The 19,116-nt window shown below is 42.1% G+C and overlaps 1 protein-coding gene across 3 annotated transcripts in view; it reads left to right on the forward strand.

The window, feature by feature from the left end:
• The window catches only part of CPNE4 (copine 4), a 246,859-nt gene that overhangs the window by 109,002 nt on the left and 118,741 nt on the right, over window positions 1-19,116 (forward strand). The gene's annotated exons all lie outside the window — the stretch shown is intronic.

The following is a 19,116-nucleotide window of genomic DNA, read 5'->3' on the forward strand; positions in this document are numbered from 1 at the left end:
TATCTTAGAAGAGCTAGTTCTTGCCTTGAAGAATCTATGATTAGGAAAACAAAATACAAACTGAAGGGATGATGAGGAGAAACGGAGAGGCAGATTGCTTGAGTTTATCATTCATATGTCTTGTTTTATGGTTTTTGTTTCAAAGTTGGCTGGTTTTGTGGTTTGTTGTTTTTAGGGTTTTTTTCCCCCGTAAACAGTACGTATATTTATATTCATTCTGCAAAGTTGTGGGTCAGCTGTATCTGATTTATCAAATCAGCTTGCTTTATGAGAATCACTGCTCATTATCCGTAATGCGATCATGTCTGAAGTGTTCTCTTCTGAGCTGCCCTCTGTATTATGGTACACCCCTCCCTTAAGAATTTTGTGGCAGCAGCCTGTACAGCCGTGTTTTCACATATTAGATTAACACTTGGGTTTCTCTGCAGTATCTTTGCATAGTTAATGAAAAAAACCCAACTTTTTTCTAATGCAATAGCAAGAGATTGACCCTCCCTGCACAAAAACTGATTCTGAAATTGAGATAAGTGATTTACATTCCAAAAGGCTCATTAACCATCAAACTGCTATGGATTGGATCACTAATAGGATCCTGATGGTTGCATACAACTTCCAGCAGATTTGTTGGTAGCTAGCATTAAATCCATTTGAATTATAATGAGGAGGTCCTAATACATACATTTTTATTAGCAGATTTCTGTAACTATAATGGTTGCTGGCTCTGTATTTTAATTTTCACTAATGGTTTCATGCTCATCCTAGATACTGTTGCTCACAGGACCAAGGGGGTTGCTATGCTTTGGCAGTTTGTGCCAGAGATTCAAACACAGGATACCAAAATCTAAAAGCATGAAATCCTGGACTCATTCTCTACATGTGACACAACCAATCATGTCATTACAGCAGGGATTACAAAGGTTGACAAGGCCAACTTCATACATTTCAGGGCCTCGCATCAACTCTCGCAGCTTGTGAGATCATTAAAAAAGAAAGAGATTAAGAAAAATCAATGTTACTTCCATTTTACTTGTTTGCTGTCTTCCAGTTTTCAAATTACTAGACAATTCTCCTTATATTTGAATATTTTTCCCAAAAAGTGAAGGAAAAGAACTTTAGTTAAGAATAGTGGTATTTTGTCATTTGGGATCTTTACGAGAGATGCCAAAGCTCATGATAATTTGCAGCAAAAACGAGACAATTGACAACACTGGAAAGGGTGGAAAAGGTTATTGCAACGAAGTTTTCAATGCATTTACCAATTCCGTGGCCTACCTTCCTGCCAGCGCTCTCAGCAGCATCCCAGCAGAACTTTGCATAAACTCCATGCCATCAGTCCTCTCTGATTTTCTTTCCTATGTGCTCCCCCACACCTTGGAGGAGCTGAATTCTTTTGTGGGAAACCTACAAGCTGAGTTGTGGGTGTCCTGGTTTAGATGTGACCTTCAAAAGCGCTGAGCACCTTCAGTTCTTGCTGGAATCAGTCGGAGCACTGGGAGCACAGCAGCCTGAAATATCAGGCTGCACACATCTCGATGGATAGACCCTGAAACAAAGATGTCTGAAATGAAAGGCCACTGTTCAATCCATTTAGTCCTAAGAGATTTGCTTTGTACAAATGCAGCAAGTGATGTTAGAGGCAGAATAAAATCTGATAACTGGTAGAAATATGAAGCCACCCTTTACTATCAGTAAAATAGAAGCAAAGGTAGAAAATTGAGTCCTATGGTCTTTACCCCTCTTTTCTTCATCTGCTTCAATCTCAGTGAATAATTAATTGATTGTACTATTTTTTTCCTGTTTTTTCAACATGTCTGGATAAAGAAAGTTGTTCTCCTTGAGCTGCTTTCTTCTGATTACATAGAAGGGTTATCCTATCAAAAAAGAACAGCAGGAATTTATTAGAAGTAATGCTTAATTTAAAACGAGTTAGCCTTCTGGAGATGTAGATTGTTTGAAGACCAGTTTCCTCTCTATTGTATCTCAGTGTTGACATGTTTTTTCATGGTTGGTATCTACTTCACCTGGTTCTGTCCATTTGAAGCTGAAGAGTGCAGTGTGTCTGTGATAATTACTCTTTCATACCAATGAAATGGTATGAAATGGGAATGGCGATAAGATAGCAGGATGAACAGTGTTCCACTCCTGATTGTATCATGGGAGCTTCATCGTACTGCTGTTGCTTTTACCTAGCCTTTATTCCCCTCTAACCATTCTAGAAATTCTCCCCACTTCACAGTATGTCACTCTGCTAGAACAGTAATGCCACTGCCTCAACCTGGCAGCAAGCAGGGCCTGCTTTTGTATCTCATTATGCAAGGAGAGTTGGCTCAATGTCCTGGGCTGAAGTGACATGGTGGCAGGAGTCATTTAGTACAGCATGTTTGTGTTTCAGGGCTAACAACGAGTTCTAAGCACACAACAGACAGATAGGGAATGAATTACAGGACTTCTTACACATGTAGAGAAACCTACCAGTGCCCCATCAGTGACAGAATCAGTGATGAAATAGCCTAAGGGCTCTATCAGTGGTATCTAAGCACAGGCAATACTGTCACAGTAATTGGATCAGTGCAAGTTGTGCCCTGACTTGCTGTTCCTGGTTTCCACTGTGTGTTCACCCAAGATCCCTCTTGTACTCAGTTGCTACAGGGAGTTTTCTTTTGACTTAGTCCCTGGAAGGTGCTAAAGCTTTTCCTGCACCATACCTGAGAGTACCCAACACCAGGGTTGATTGGGTAGGTGGTAGCCTGATGGAAGCTTTCACAAAAGTGCGCCTCAATGAGGATAGTGCAGTCTACCTGAACACACCTCTTCTTTGTTTAAATTCAGCCCTAATAAGCCCAGCATGTGGTCATGTCGTGGTTTAACCTCGTAGCCAGCAACTAAGATCACGCAGCGGCTCACTCTCTCCCTCCCACCCCCCCAGTGGGATAGGGAAGAGAATGGACAAAAAGTAAAACTCGTTGTTTGATATAGACAGTTTAATAAGACAGCAAAGGAAATAATAATGAATATGCAAAACAAGTGATACACAATATAGTTTTTCTCACCGCCTGATGACCGATTGCATAGCCAGTCCCCGAGCAGCACTCATGGGAGGTTGCGGATTTCATGGAGGTCACCAAACTCATGGAAAGGTTAAACTCACAGAAAAGTTCCTGCCCCAAGCAAACCCCCATTTATATACTGAACATGACGTCTCTGGTATGGAATACTTCCACTGGCCAGCTTGGGTTCGCTGCCTGGCTATGCTCCCTCCCAGTGCTGGTACACCTGCTCATTAGCTGAATATGGGAAACTGAAAACAGCCATAGAATCATAAAATCATAGGTTGGACAAGACCTCTAAGATCATCAAGGCCAACCGTCCACTCGACACCACCATGCCTACTAAACCATATCCTGAAGTCCCACATCTACATGTTTTCTAAACACCTCCAGGGATGGGGACTCCACCACCTCCCTGGACAGCCTATTCCAATGTCTGATTGTGCTTTCAGGAAAGAAATTTTTCCTAATATCCAGTCTAAACCTCCCCTGATGCAACTTGAGGCCATTGCCTCTTGTCCTATCACTGGTTATCTGGGAGAAAGAGACCAACACCTGTGTAGCCTCACCAGTGCCGAGTACAGTGGCACGATCACCTCACTACTCCTGCTGGCCACCCTACTGATACAAGCCAGGATGCCATTTGCCTGCTTGGCCACCTGGGCACACTGCTGGCTCATGTTCAGCCAGCTGTCAACCAACACCCCGAGATCCTTTTCTGCCAGGCAGCTTTCCAGCCACTCCTCCCCAAGCCTGTAGCATTGCATGGGGTTGTTGTGACCAAAGTGCAGGACTTGGCATTTGGCCTTGTTGAAACTCATAGTTGGCCTCGGCCCATCGATCCAGTCTGTCCAGATCCTTCTGCAGAGCCTTCCTACCCTCAAGCAGATCGACACTCCCGCCCAGCGTGGTGTCATCTGCAAACTTACTGAGGGAGCATTCAATCCCCTCATCCAGAGCATTGATAAAGATGCTAAACAAGACCGGACCCAAAACCGAGCCCTCAGGGACACCACTCGTGACCGGCCCCCAGCTGGATTTAACTCCATTCACCATCACTCTCTGTGCTCAGCCATTCAGCCAGTTCTTTATGCAGCGAAGAGGACACCCAGTCCTTGATTTCTTAGCAACAACTAAAAACATCAGTGTATTATCCACATTCTTCTTGTACTAAATTCAAAACACAGCTACCAGGAACAAAATTTACTCTATTCCGGCTGAAACCAGGACAGGTCAGTACAAGGCTCTGAGCTGAACGTGCTGCTGAGGGCGTCCTCTCTCATCACATGTTTTGGGATTGGACTGTTGGTACATGAAAAGAATGATAAGTGCATTGCTGTAAGTCTTTTAAATTGGAACAGAATGCAAGAAAGTGTTTTCGGCCCAAACCTGTACAACAGAAACAAGTTTCTAGAGTATTCCAGGTCTAAAGATAAACTTCCATCAAGCATTACCTGCATTTCTCATTTTCGCGTAGTTTCTTAATAGAAAATGCCACGATGCACAGAGAAGGTATTGAAAAGAAGTCTTGTCAAAGTGAATTTTAGAGGAGATATGTGGAAAGCAGGTAGTAAAATTAATTTTTTTGGATGGAAGCATTGGATAAACTTTCTGAATATGTCAACTGAAAAACAGCATGCCTGAAATATATTAGCCTATTACTACACTGAAAGGCCAATTTAGGAAACATTTATATTTTATGAAAAAAAACTTGAACGCATTTCACATTGCAGATAGATACATAACAACAGTGCTACTGGTTTCCATTGTTTCTGATTTCTATTGTTTAGCAAGATGTAAAAAATGCTATTTGAGTTGTGTTCACTTCAAAATTACTGGTGTCAGGCGAAGACCTCAGATACAGACAGAGAGAACTGAAATGCACTCAAAACTTTCTTTGGTTTATAACAGGTTTACAGTCACTGAAAGGTGAAGACAGGAGAGCCTTACTGCCAAATGTGGTCCTTCTGTGCGAGTGCAGCACGGCAGCCTCTTGGGACAAGAAAGTATTTGATCATATTTAGTTCCGTTCATTTTTCTTTCTTTTTTAAAGTGGATAAAATGCAGGACATTTTAGCGAAAATGTCTCTCAGTGATGTGTTTCATCCTAGAGACAGCTCATAGCTTTTCAGCAGTGTCAGCAAAATTAAATGTTCAGACTCCATACATAAAGACGAAGTGGCTTATGAATTACGTAGTAACTAATTGAGCAAGTTCCATTGCAGTGGTCCCCCAGGGCAGCTGGTGTCAGAGCCAGGGGCAGGGAAGTGCAAGGGCCATGAACAGCCTTGAGCATGACTGTCTCCCTCTGGGTGGTCAGTTCCTAACCCCAGCTGGGCTGTGCATGCAAACTGGATGCCAACTGGAATCTCGCTGCATGGTGTCAGCATACTGAACTGCTTGGGCGTGCTGAACATTTTGCCTCTACTCTCTAAGCCAGAGCAAGCTGGACCGTGTTTTTATTTGGAAGCTGTGTTTTCTCATGCCTGCGTGTCTGCCTGTGCCTATAACCAGCCTTAAGAGGAGCCTGAGAAGAGCAGCTCTGAACTAAGCCTGGGCAAGTCTCCATCAAAACCTGCGTTGCTAAAGGCTGCTTCTTTGCAGCTTCGGTTGTAGATAAATTTTAAAGTCTACCAAGAAAACGAAATCCTTTTGACACTGCTTATTGATTGTGGCCATTAATGCCTACCGTTTCATGGGGCTTGCCATGAGTTCCATGGGGTTTACCTGAAGGTTGCTCAGATTTAGCTATTCTATGATATTTTTGGCCTAGGTTTCTTGTACAGCTATATTGACCACTCTCCTAACAGGCAGTACTTTCCATAGGGCATTGTGCTCTGTATGCTGACTGTTTGGTCCTAAGTTAAAACCCTTGAGTGCCAGTGCTGAAATACCTCATGCTTCTGCATCGTGAAATGGTTCTTCTTGAAAGTAGTCAGTGACCTCTTATGTACACTGCATACTCCAGTGTAAAAATCCCAAACTCCCTTCCCCTTATGTTGTGCTGTAAGGAGATGAAGAAGGAAATTGGCAGGTATAATTTCGCTGTGATTAAATATATCTTGTCCAAGGCTCTTCTCTTCATGCTGTTAGACTTGTGTTTTCTTAAGCTTACTGCCTAAATAGTACAGGAAGCCCTTCAAGTGATTTTTTTTCAAGCCATGGAGTTATTACCACCTTTTCAGATTGAGTTAGTAAGTAAAGGCTTAATGAGCTCGTTGCTGGTCTGGGGCCTGATTTGCCTCTGTATTGCACATCTGAAGTCTATGCTATAAAGCGGGAAGTAATAATAGCTCTGACTGACGGGATCTGAAGGACAATGAGATTAGTTGGGAAATAAAGAGAGAACATGCAGAGATGGGAAATTGGTTAATTAGAATGACATAGAAGTAAAATGAAGTTTGGGAAAAAAAATTGAGGGGCCACGCTAAAAACATTGCTGAATAATGTTAAAATCTTCTCTCTCAAACCAAGAATAATGAAGCACCCTCTGAAATGGAATGATGTATTTAATTAATTGATATAATTAGGGTGTTCTTGCAAATGCAGGTGTAAGTGCTGAATTGTCTTTTTTCTTTACAGCAAATTAATTTTTGAAGGAATTCAAAGTTATTTTGATATAATTAGGGTGCTCTTGCAAATGCAGGTGTAAGTGCTGAATTGTTTTTTCTCTTTACAGCAAATGAATTTTTGAAGGAATTCAGAGTTATTTTGGTAAGACATGACGTAAGTTTATGTACTGTCTTCCATCTGCAAAGGCACCTGATAAAGTAGCAAATCAGCTGCTGAAGAGCATATATCACAGATGAGGAAACCCTCCTTTCAGAGCTCAAAGCTCCCTGGCGCACAAGGGCACTTTCTGATTTTTCTGGCCCTATTGCCTCAAAAAACAAGGTGCTACAAGTTTTGAGAAACCATCTCCCTTGAAAGGTCCAGCTCTAAAGTAATACAGTCATATACCAACCAGTTTTATAAATCCCTGTGAATGTAATAGGGACTGATGTGATGCATGTGTTGTATATATCTGATGTATGTGGACGTCAGACACACTGCTTGCAAGCAGCTGTAACAGGGACCTGCTTACTGCCCAAAGTGGTGGTGTGAGCAAGTCAGATTTAGTAACAAATGGTTCCTGTATGTAGCATATCTCTGGCTGAAGTCATTCTCAGGGAAAGGAAAATTGTGGTCAACTCAGATCAGGCTTGTATATCTTTAGGTAGCATGCATGTATATCAGGCTAGATTACAAGGTTTTGTGTTCTGGAAATCATTTTGGAATAAATATTCCCAAATAAATACAGGAACCATAACTCACTTGATATCCTTCAGGAGTAGTGCAAACCAAACAGCCTTGAGTCGGGAGTCTGATAGGATGCTGTCTGCACCACTGTAATACAGCTCAGCTGAACTTGCTCTCGATTTCTGATCAATTAGTTGTGTACTATTCAATGCCAGAATGTGTGCTTGGGGGTGTCGGGCTGAAAACTGAGTAATGTTGTGTTCTATTTTCCTGGGTTTTGTGGTAGTTCACAGAAAGGCTTCCTCTGCTGTTCCTGGGTAGAGGATCAAGCTGTTGGGCTGCTATGGTTTCAGCAAGTGGCAACCCCGTTGACAAGCTTAACAAAACGCGTCTGTAAAAGAAAAGAAAGAATGCGAGCTGCTTACAATGGACATGAGTCACAAGAAATCTGTTATTTTTCTAGGCAGTCATTCCAAATTCCCCACTTGTGTGGGAAGACTGGGGTTGGTTAAAATGGGCTTTGTAAATGGTTACTTCTACTACGGCAATTCAGGAAAGCCTTGTGAAGCAGTCTGTATCTTGCGTAACAGAGCATTGCCTTCCTGCTGCTAATGCCTCAGTGTTATAATTGATTCAGCAGTTGAATTACAACTTTAAAAGTAAATTAATAAATCTTTAATTATGAGCACTTCATTAGCAAGTGAATTTCTTAAACTAACAACTTGACTAGACCTGTATCAATTGACATAATTCATTAACCCGTATGAGAATCCTTATTAGTTATGCTTAACTTACCTGAGTGTATGAGGCAGGAGATCTTTTTCAGTATAAATATATTATTAAATCACTATTTAGAGTCAGTTAATTAAAGAGTAAATTACTGAAGTAGTGTAGATTTCCTACTTGGTATAATGTAGTCCCACTACTATTCAGTGAGCAAAGGATCAGCCCATCACTTCATTTTTTGCTGTTCTCAGTGACCTGTGAGTTCCTGAGAAATGGTATGAGGCCAGATTTGTCATTTTCTGATCAATCCTGTGCTGCCATGTGCTCTTCTAAAGGCCTCTTTGCAGGCTGAATTGCTTCCCAACAGCAGCAAACATCTGCACTTTTTTTTGGAATGGGCTGGCACTACAACACATTTTTCCAGCTTCTAAATCTCTTGCCCTCCAGGACAGCAGGCAAAGAAGAAACATGTCTGCAATTGCTGTGGCAGCTTGTTGCCCAGGATTTGGGATGACTTAAAGGGGGCAATACTAAAAATTAATTCTGAAAGTCAGTTTGGAATAATGAAAGGTGGAATTAGCAAATAAATACTTTGAATCCAGATGAGAGTAAGTTTGAATTCATTTCTTTGTAGCCCAATGCTGTAGCAGAATCTAATTGTGTGAGTACAGTATTCTGGTAATGAACTGAGGATTCCCTAGCGAAGGTGTTTGAAAACAGAGACGTTCAGGTACCTAGCGCATTTTAAATTGTATTCCAAAACCCAGCCATGCTGTAGCATTTTTTGTTGCTGTCATGCAGGCAAGGTCATGCATTGCATTGTGAATCAAAAGAATATTCAAAACAGAATTTCCTTTCCAAGTAAAGAACTTAAAATTTAGCTGTTCAGGAGATACTAAAATGTCACCTGTATGGGGAAAAGCAATCAAGTAATTGATACATTGATTATGTAATAACTCTGCAGAAGGCAAGTCGGTGCAGACAAGAGTGCTGCACTCTTACTGCTGCCGGCTCCAAAACATAGCTCAGTCCATGGCCACGGTCACACTGGAAGGGGTGGCCTCCAGAATATCATCTCCTGCAGCTGCTGGCCTTATGCAAAGGGAGTCTTAGGGAGTTTGCTGGGCTTCCTCACTAGGAGAGTGTGCATGAGGCTGCTCAATCCTTTTTGAGGACTTTAATTCATGCTCATCCATTTCAGCTAGGTGTTACTGCAGAAAGGTAGCTCCTGAGCTGTTGTAATTTGCTGTGTATGGCAGCTGGCAGTAAAATCAGAGGGACAGTGGCAATTCACTTTTAACAGAAATCTGCTCAAAACACTGCTGGAAGGGGAGCAAACAGATTTTGGAGATAAAAAGGGAGGAGTCCTTAGGCACCTTTGGATAATCTCCTATCAACAACACTATGATCACAGCGTGTCATCAGCACAGAGGCTCCTATGTGAAGATGGAGCCATATACTCCACTCAGCTGATGAAGAACAGCGAAGGTCTGGCATAGCATTTACACTAAGCAATAGCTCCCATTGAGGGCTTCTGGCTCTGTCTCAGACTGAGATTACACTCCAAAGTACTGCGCACACCTCAAGTTAGGTAAAATAACAAACATTGTTATAAAAGTCAAGGCTTTGAAGCAACTAGTTATATGGAAATATAAACTTAAATTTTGGGGTGCCCAAGAGGTTATTGTGTTAGGTCACCTCTGAATGATAGCTTGTAGCTAATCGTAAGGACAACTTCAGGGCTTAAGCAGGAATACAGATGAAAGGGCTTGCACAGTGCTCTCTGCTGAGGCATGAACACTACCCAGGCAATGACAGCGGAAGTCGAAAGACGAGTGGTCCCTGAGCACCCAGGGGAGCCCACCCTGGATGCTTCAGGTGAGATGAAATCCTTGTGCTGCTTTGCAGGAAGTTCAGTTGCTCATGAAGAAGTCTTTTATGTGTACCCAAAGTGACCTTGTCTCTTCAGACTTGTCCTTCTGATCTCTAGCAGGACACAGAATATTACACACAAAAATTCAGAATTACAAGTGTTCCCATACTAAATGTAAGAAAAAGGAAATATATTCTAGTAAAGGTAGTTATTGCTCTCACTGTGTTATCATGGTTCTCTCACTGTTCAGTCCACTTGATCATTTTTCATTGCAAAAATCTTAATTTACGCTGCGTTAATGATGTGCTTTAAAGAGACCTTGAGCTTTTCAGGTTCACTGAAATGTTCTGCAACTCACTCTTCAAAGCTGGCGTGAATATTGACAGTGCAGTACCTGATGCAAGAAGTATCATCCTTTATAACCCAAGGTCAACAGATGGGAAAAAGCCTCATGTTTTACAATTTTTACATACAGAAGTTCTGCAGTTAGGCTCAGAGAAGCTGCAGCATTTATGTTTGTCCTCAGTTAAAATTTCAGGCCTGGAGTTCTTTGCTATTTCATGCTTTATGCCAAATCTTAATTTACAGGAGGCAAATTAAAGTTGCCATCTGTGTTTTCCTTACCATGCCTGAGGCTGGACTGGCCAGGCGGTAAGTGAAAGCCTTTGCAGATGACATAGTCTGGGGTTTCCTCCTTCCCAGGCAAGGAGATTTCTTGAGGAGCTGGTCCCAGTTCAGCAGCTCACCAACCTCTCTGCCCGTTGGTGCTTCGCTTGCCCCTAATGAGCCGTCAGACGGAGAAGAGTCAGTGCAGCGCCGGCAGTCAGCGTGAGCGGAGGCAGTGACTAGCTGGGGAGGCCAGGACGGGTGGAGGATTAGCAAGTGATGTGTGTGCGTACATTTGGCAGCTGGGGCTCACTTTTACATGAGCGCAGTGTGACCCAGAGGCACCGCAGTGCCGGAGTCCTGGTGACCCTTCCTGGCCTTACACAGCACATGGTGGGACCGGCAGTGGTCTTGGGGGTCGGCTGGCATTCCCATGCCTATAGTGCTATAGCACTGCCTTCACGTGTCAAGCAAACTGAAGACTCTATGAGTCATTTTAAGGCATTTCTTAGGGTCAGGAAAGGTGAAGTCACATGGTGACACACGGTTGCAATCTGCTTCTCTGGGACAGTGAGCATTTTATAATTTACAGAAAACAGAATGCAGAGGGAGCCGTGTGAAATAACCGGTATCCTGGTGGCTCAGATGGTCCCCAGTGCTGTGGGGGACCAAAGTTAGCATTTCTGGTCTGAATCAGCCAGAGCAGAGACCTTGGTCTGAACCTCTCCTGTCCAGGAGGAGCAGCTTGGTTATTTTCCAACCCTTCCAGGTGAAAGTTTTGTCAAAACTCTGGCTGACAAAGCCTCCTGACTTCTTGTTTATCTAAAGTTCATGTTCCAGTAAACAGTGTTTCACTGGAAAATGCCTGACCATCTCTGTACTTACAGGGACACAATACGTCTGATGATCATCCCCTGTGACACAACCACGTGTGCTAGGTGTAGTTTTTTACTGCGTGTGTATACATCAGATGCTTTGCAATTTACTGCTATGCCAAGTTAGCCTTTTAGTCACACAGAATCACAGAATGTTCGGGGTTGGAAGGGATCTCTGGAGATCATGTAGTCCAGCCCCCCCAGCCAAATCAGATTCACCTACAGCAGGTTGCACAGGACCATGTCCAGGCGGGTCTTGAATATCTCCAGAGAAGGAGAGTCCACAACCTCTCTGGGCAGCCTGTTCCAGTGCTCCGTCAGCCTGAAAGTAAAGAAGTTCTTCCTCATGTTCAGATGGAACTTCTTATGTTTTGGTTTGTGCCCGTTGCCCCTTGTCCTGTCGCTGTGCACCACTGAAAAGAGTCTGGCCCCATCCTCCTGACACCCACCCTTGAGATATTTATAAGCATTTATAAGGTCCCCTCTCAGCCTTCTCTTCTTCAGGCTGAACAAGCCCAGCTCCCTCAGCCTTTCCTCATAGGAGAGATGCTCCAGTCCCTTCATCATCCTCGTAGCCCTCCGCTGGACTCTTTCCAGTAGCTCCTCGTCTTTGTTGAACTGGGGAGCCTGGAACTGGATACAGTACTCCAGATGTGGCCTCACTAGAGCAGAGTAGAGGGGGAGGAGAACCTCCCTTGACCTGCTGGCCACACTCTTCTTAATGCACCCCAGGATCCCATTGGCCTTCTTGGCCACAAGGGTACACTGCTGGCTCGTGGTTAAGTCCTTTGTAAAAAAATGTAAAAAATACTTCAAATGTGATCTAATATTCTAAGCATTTAAATATGTTATTATATATTAATATAAATTAATTAACATTAATACTAGCATGTTCATATTTAATATTTTGTATATGGTGTTTTTAAATATTTCACATGTTTTTTATTTTTTTATTTGGGAGAGTTTTTTAAAATTATTGTTAGTAGGAAATAGTGGGTCAGAATCTACCCAGATTGTGCCACTGTCACGCAACTAAAACTGTCACAAAATCATGGTAAAACAGGTCTCCCAGCACTGACAAATGCAGATAGAGTCCCATCAACAATGTTATCAGGAAAGCAAATAGAGATCCAGGGGGATTACGTGAAAGTCCCCCAATAATGTAACAATTTTAATCTGTTCACTTTTATTGCAGTCCATACAGTGACTAAAAATTTTCACTCCAGGCCAGAAGATTTTGGTTTTGTGACATGAGGCTGAGAAGACTCAGTGTCCTCTAACTCCCAGAACTATTTGAATGAAAGTATTTCTTTCCAGAGGAGAGCAAACTAAAAGTGGGTATCTAGTGCATTCAGGCGCAGTGTGGCTATGCATTAATGCATTCATGGAGCACTTGCTTTCTTTTCTCTCGTATCTGAGCTTTCCTAAATGACAGTGGGAGGGATACCTTTGTACTTTCCAGTATCTTTCTGCTGCCTAGAAAGCCTAAACTTACCAAGGAGGTCAATGACGACAACTGCACATGGTCCTAAAGCTAAAGGGGAGTGTTGTAGCTTCCCCAGAGATCTCTTTTGTTCCAGAAAACTGGGGATTCCCTTGGCACAAGGGTTCCCAACCAGTTTAGGTCATGCTTTCTTCATACTGAGGATTGAGCATCACTGTTTCCTATCCCAGCTGAAACGATGTCGCTGTTCAGCTCCTAAATAACATTACCACGATTTGTCTGCCACTAGTAGTTAGCCTGTATTGCACCCACAGTTTTTGCAGGTTTTCTAACTGTGAAAGCTTGAGGTTTCTCGGATGAGACTCTGAACTCTGTACTGGCTGGGAGTCTGCAAGGATCAGTATAGGTCCTTGAGTGCAAATAAGGAGTGCCTGTCCATGTGGTGGCTATTGTAACTATATTGCATTTTGTTTCTGAGTGGATGACACAAACTATATGCAAATAGCTATCAACAGTCATATTTCTCTCTTCTTTTAAAAGCTGTGAGCATGTAAGCCAAACTCCATCCAGGAACTTCTAAAAGAATTTACACATAGTATCTATTATAAATTATCTGTTTCCTGCTTCAGAGCAATGAAAAGTAAATAAGAAAGTAAAAGTAATTAAGCAGAGGACAGTCAGTGACCCTGAAGAGAGAAATGGGCTTTATTAAGGAAGAACTTTTCAACTAAGAAATAATAATGCTTGTTTTACTGTAATTCCAATTGTTTAGACTGGACCCCCTTGAGGCCTGGGCTGTTTCTATGTATTAGTTTTTCCAGTGCTTGAAAGCAGGTCTTCATGGTTGTGACTTGGATGTTTACAAGTTATCTAATATTTATGTGACATAAAATAAACTACTTGCAGATAATTTCCAGACCATTCACATTAAACGTGTCTTTTCCAGCCAACCTGCGGCTGAAAGGTTTTTGTTGATGTTGAGCAGATTGTTCTTAGCTTTGAGCTTTACAGCCTAAAAAGAAAGAGCTATTGGTTTATTTTCACTGTTTTCAAACATCAATTAAATGGAAAACAAGGGCTATGAATTATGATGACCTTTGCAATGACTTTTCATTTGTGGGATAGAGATGTGATGGTGTGAAAGCACTGTTAATAATAATAATAAAAAAATTATTAATAACTTCCTCAGGAGCCGCCAAGCAAGGTGTAAATTGCTTTCTGCTTGGTATCAAATTTTCATGTACCGTACTGTATCATGGAAATTTTAAGTCTTGTTAAAATTCAGATGACCTAAAAATAATGCTACCCCTTCACCTCTGTACATTTTGTCATCTCAGCTGACAAATGTGATTTTTTTCTAGGTTTAACCAGCATTTCATAAAGACTTCTACTGAAAATATAGCCTGTTGATTTTCCCTTGTTGGCCTGTAAAATGCATAGTGAACAGGGATTTAAAAGCCCTGGAGATGGTGGTGCTTAGAGACACGCTTTAGTGGTGGGTCAGCAGTGTTAGGTTAACGGTTGGACTTGATGATCTGAAAAGTCTTTTCCAACCTAAATGATTCAATGATCTGTTGGTCTCAGAACTTGGTGAAAATGTAACAGCCACAAAAAGTGTGCTTTGGGCTGAATAGCAACACCTGCTTTCTTTTTAATGGAATTTGCATGTTTATGGCTTTTCAGCTAGTTTTTTAAAAACGCTTCAGGAAATGCAACACCAGTATAAATTTTCAGACCATAGTTCTGTAGACCAAAGTTTTTCCTTACTTCATGAGACAGGTATTTCATTATTGACTGTAGCATTGCCATGCTATTTTATGAGCCTAATTAAAATTTCCCCCAAAGAATTGTCCTTTTGATGAGAAGACCATGAGTTCCTCACAGCACTCTTGGCTGCTCTTCACCTCAAGGATGTCAGGATACCACCACTGAAAATGTGTTTCTTCTGTGCTAGCTACATGTTTGCTAGAAATACGGTGGAGAGCAGATAGTTCCCAACTATCTGTGTGGGTCACTGAGTTGTCCACACAGCTGATCAGTGCTAAACGCTAAAGCGTGGCCTTGAGGTGCAGAGCTTCACGTCCTGTAGATAACTGTCCACTCCCTGGTTCCCAAGGGCTTGCTGAGAAAGCTGTGTTTATGACCACCTGAAAGCCTTAGATACCCAGTGACAGTAAGCTTCTACCTAATCCTGGTTCATCCTTGTATATGCAAGAGCTTATACTTCATCTAAATTTGATAGAAGGAAAAAAATCCCCCTCCGGCTGGCTCTTTTTCCTCAACTTCACTTTTCAACTAGTGGTGGAAGACAGAAAGGAGATCCTCAGCCTGTACTTTAACCATTGAATTACTTCTTTATCAGTGAAATTTTAGCTAGGATGAAGAATTGCTTCCTCGCAGAAATTACCATGTTTATCACAATTCTGCAAAGCTCACTGCTTTTTGGTAGCTCACAGACAAAAGGGCGTAAGAAGCCTGAATTTTAGTATTTGTTCATCTGTCTTTTGAGCTTCATTTAATTTGATGCTATCTGAGTGCAAAGACGGTTTTGCAGTTCTTCAGCAGTGATAGTGGGTCAACAGGAAAGCAGGCAAACATTTCTGCTAACTGTCCATCCACAGTGAGCAGTACAAAGAGGAAACAGATTTCAAACCCATCTTCCAGCTTCCTCTGGGTTTGATGAGAGGATTCAGAAGGCCCAAAGCAAGGGGTCCTTTTGTTTTGCATATTTGAATTCCTGCTGTTGCGATGGCACTGTAGGCTGTGGAGGCCTACTTTGGTGTTTGTGTGTCATTCACAGTTTCCCAAGGGGAAGCTCACAGGGTGGCTGCATCCAGATGGCCTGCCAAGTAATCCTGGCTGCTCTGCAGGGTGCCACCTTCTGTGGAGTGACAAGGGCCTAAAGAGATGAAGAGGGAAAGCAGCGTGAGTCCATCCCAGGAGGTGAAGATGGAAGTCCTTTTCTCTGTATAAATTGTCCTTGAAGGGAAAGTGCAGGTAAAGCTGTACCATGAAGCAGATGTTCGGATCGTGGTGTCAGCTGAAGCACTGCTCTTTTTAAGGTCAATTTTAACTGTTGACACAGCCCAAAGGTATATGTAGCTGTCAATGGTTTCTTTTGAAAATTCGTTCTGCTTTAATAAATCAGAGAAATTCCTTGTTCTAGCAAAGTCCAGAAATAGCAGATGACTCAAATGTCAGGCATCAGCAAATCCTGAAGCTGTGGGCATGACCCCTGTCCATGTCCTGTTGAGAAATCTATCTGCCTTCAGGGTTAGGTTGACCAAGAGTTTGGTGGTTTTTGTAACAAGACCAAAAGTGAACTTCCACTTGCTTATAACATGCTGTAGTTGGACTAAAAAGCTCTTTTCCGCAAAAGTAGCGGACATTTAATGTGGTTGCTGTTGTTCTTAATTGTATTTTGGAGAGTGTTCAAGCTGAAAAGTTCTAACTTTCTGAACATTCGGTTGATGAGTCTGGGCAAAGCCAAACTATGTTTTCTTTTAACATTTGAGCCTTCTTCATCCATGCAAATGGAGGTGTTGTTACTGATTTTGAGTGACAACAGGATTAAGGACATACATGGCATGAGGTTGACGTCTTGTCAGACTGCTGTGGACCCATGTTTCAAGTTAGCATAGAGCATGTCACCAGATTTTGCTTGAAATGAAACAGGTCCTACAGGTATTGGGATGAGTTGCTGCGGTCAAAAACAAGTCAGCCTTTTTTTTAAGTGTCTGCAGCACTGTAGATGATGATATCAGCATTAAACTGCACCTAGCAATACTATTTTCACCAGTTTTCATCAAGGTTTCATGCTCATCCTGCATTTCTAAAGAGAACGTTAAGGCTTTACAGCTGAACATGGGAGCAGGAATACTCAAGAAAGCAGAGCCTCTAATAAGTGGTAGAAGTCAGTACCTTGTGTTTATATAGCATCTTTTAACCTAGAGCATTCCATGAGAGTTAGTGATTTTACTGAACTGTTCTGCTCATCAGTGCTTCTTCATGATGGGTCACTCCTGCTGGTTATCAGTCCTTAGCCCTGCTGCACAGTGCTCAAAGCAAGGCGATGGAGCCAGGCTTCCCGTGCTGAGGACCCTGCCAGACTTTCTAGCCAAAGAGTCGGGTAACTGTGAAATACGCTTACAAAGCAGATGGGAGACAAGGTAGACTAATAGGGCTAATGCTGTTGCACACTGCTGACTTCTGAGAGAGTCATGAAGAATTTTGTATTGCTTGTGGAGCTGTTTGCATTGCTTCCTTCAATATAGATTTTTCTCACATAATCCCATGCTGGCTTGATGTATCATCTCAATAATGTAGGAAGACTGGGAAAATTCAGTGAATTGGCTATATTTCAGTACTGTGTCTGTCAAGGGAAGGATGTCAGTCAATCACAGGCTGGAAAAAGCAAACAGTGTCTTATCGCTATGTGAGACTGAAATTTTTTATGTTCCTGTGTGCAGACCAATGTGCCTGTGTGGAGACCAATGCCTCCATTTTCAGGCACTTCGCTCCCTTGAACAGTCACATGTTTAGCCTGTGTTGAGCACAAGTGTAAATCTTGCTGCATTTCACAGTGGAGAACCATTTTCCCACACTCTAGCAGCAAAGCTGAGGAGAAACAATAACAGAGAAACTTCAGTTGCTGCCTGAGGAGATCTGCCATACCAATGAAGCAATTAAAATGACGCCGTTAAATTAACAGTTTATACACTTCCAAGGAATGAGTTTAGGAGATTGCTGTGGCTATAAAGAAAGATTTAAAACAGATCATTCAAGTGTTTTGATTATTGGATCTGCTGATCCACTGTTGTGTGAGATGACCACTCTTCTGCAAGTGGATCGAATCACTTTCCACTTGGAAGAGATCTCAGGGACATCCCATTGAACTGACTGGTCATCTGACATAGGGAACATTTCATATTGTAGCAGTAACCGTGATTTCAAGTCACATTAATTGCAAGTGGGGATCTAAATATTTTTGAGATAAGCTAAGCACCTGAATGAAGGTTGCAGGTATCCTTTCTCACGTTATTGCAGCACTGTGATCAGAACTGTCATTTTTAGCTAGTCTAAGCAAAGCAATTAAGAGTTGAAGTAAGGCTGCTTTCCTTTTTGTAGTTATCTTGTCTTGGCATAGTCAGAGCACATTGACACAGCTGTGTGAGAAGACAGGAATGGTAGCACTGGTTTGCATCTGTTCGATGACTGGTAGCATCTGTTTGATGATTAACTGGAGGATTTCAGCTGTTAGAGCTGTCAATCTGACACCTTTGACGAGCACTAAAATGAATCTGTGCTACCAGGAACAGCTCTTTTTTTTTTTTCCTGCTTTTGATTTACTTGACTCTTTGTGTCCTTGCTGATAGCTACTAGCAAGACTAATGCATTAGAAACTCTGGAAGGCGAAGCAAGCGACTGTCATTTTTTGCACAACAGATGTTCCTGATCAGGAATCAGGCAAAAGATCTCATCGCTCTTCCTCTGAGCAATTTAATTTGTCTGTTCCATGGCACACCAGCCACCTCCTGTCTAGTGACTGTCATGCCCAAGTCCTACTTTATTTTAGGATCGGTTCCTTTAATCTTACGGAAATACTAGAGTTTTTTTCTGTACCAGAGCAAAGAGGGCAAAAAAGAAATTGCTTCATTGCTTATGGTGTCACCAACAGTGCATCATAATGAAAAGTAGCAAATGTCTGCTTCAAAAGTAGGAAACCCAAGTACTACATTTTAAGAGAACTGTAAAGTATGAGCACTTTTTTGAAGAAATAGCAGTTTAGATGTGATGGTGTTTCTTTAGCAGTTGTAAGGCTCAGAGTTAGGCATAAGCAACGTATAATCCATCAGATTCTTGTAATGCAACTTAGCGAGGTGGAAAAATTCATGTATTTTTAAGAAAAGTTGTTTGCTCTCGATACAGTTCTCCAGTCCTTAATCATGTAAGTTGTCCAAAAAGAGTAATTACTGGGGATTTTTCTTGCTTTTCCGTTCAGCTTGATAAAACCGTATTGCTCTGCTGCTGTTTTGTGGTGATGGATGGGTACTGCTGGAGATGTAAATACTATAGTTACTCTATAGCTAATTTCCTAGTTATTAGTCTCAGGCAAGAGAGTGGTTTAGCCTATGCACAGCTGCTGACTCTGGCACCTGACTGATCTAGAATACCCAACAGGGGCAGTCATTGCTCACCCAGTAAGGAGGCTGCAGATTGAGCCCCGTGTTCCTACCAATATCTGCCAAAGACTTGCTGGAAGGGAGAGGCCAGGGAAGTTGGCTTTATCTTGTGCATGTGGCCAGC

This window comes from Opisthocomus hoazin, chromosome 4 (genome assembly GCF_030867145.1).
Source record: "Opisthocomus hoazin isolate bOpiHoa1 chromosome 4, bOpiHoa1.hap1, whole genome shotgun sequence".
In the NCBI taxonomy this organism is placed as follows: domain Eukaryota; kingdom Metazoa; phylum Chordata; class Aves; order Opisthocomiformes; family Opisthocomidae; genus Opisthocomus; species Opisthocomus hoazin.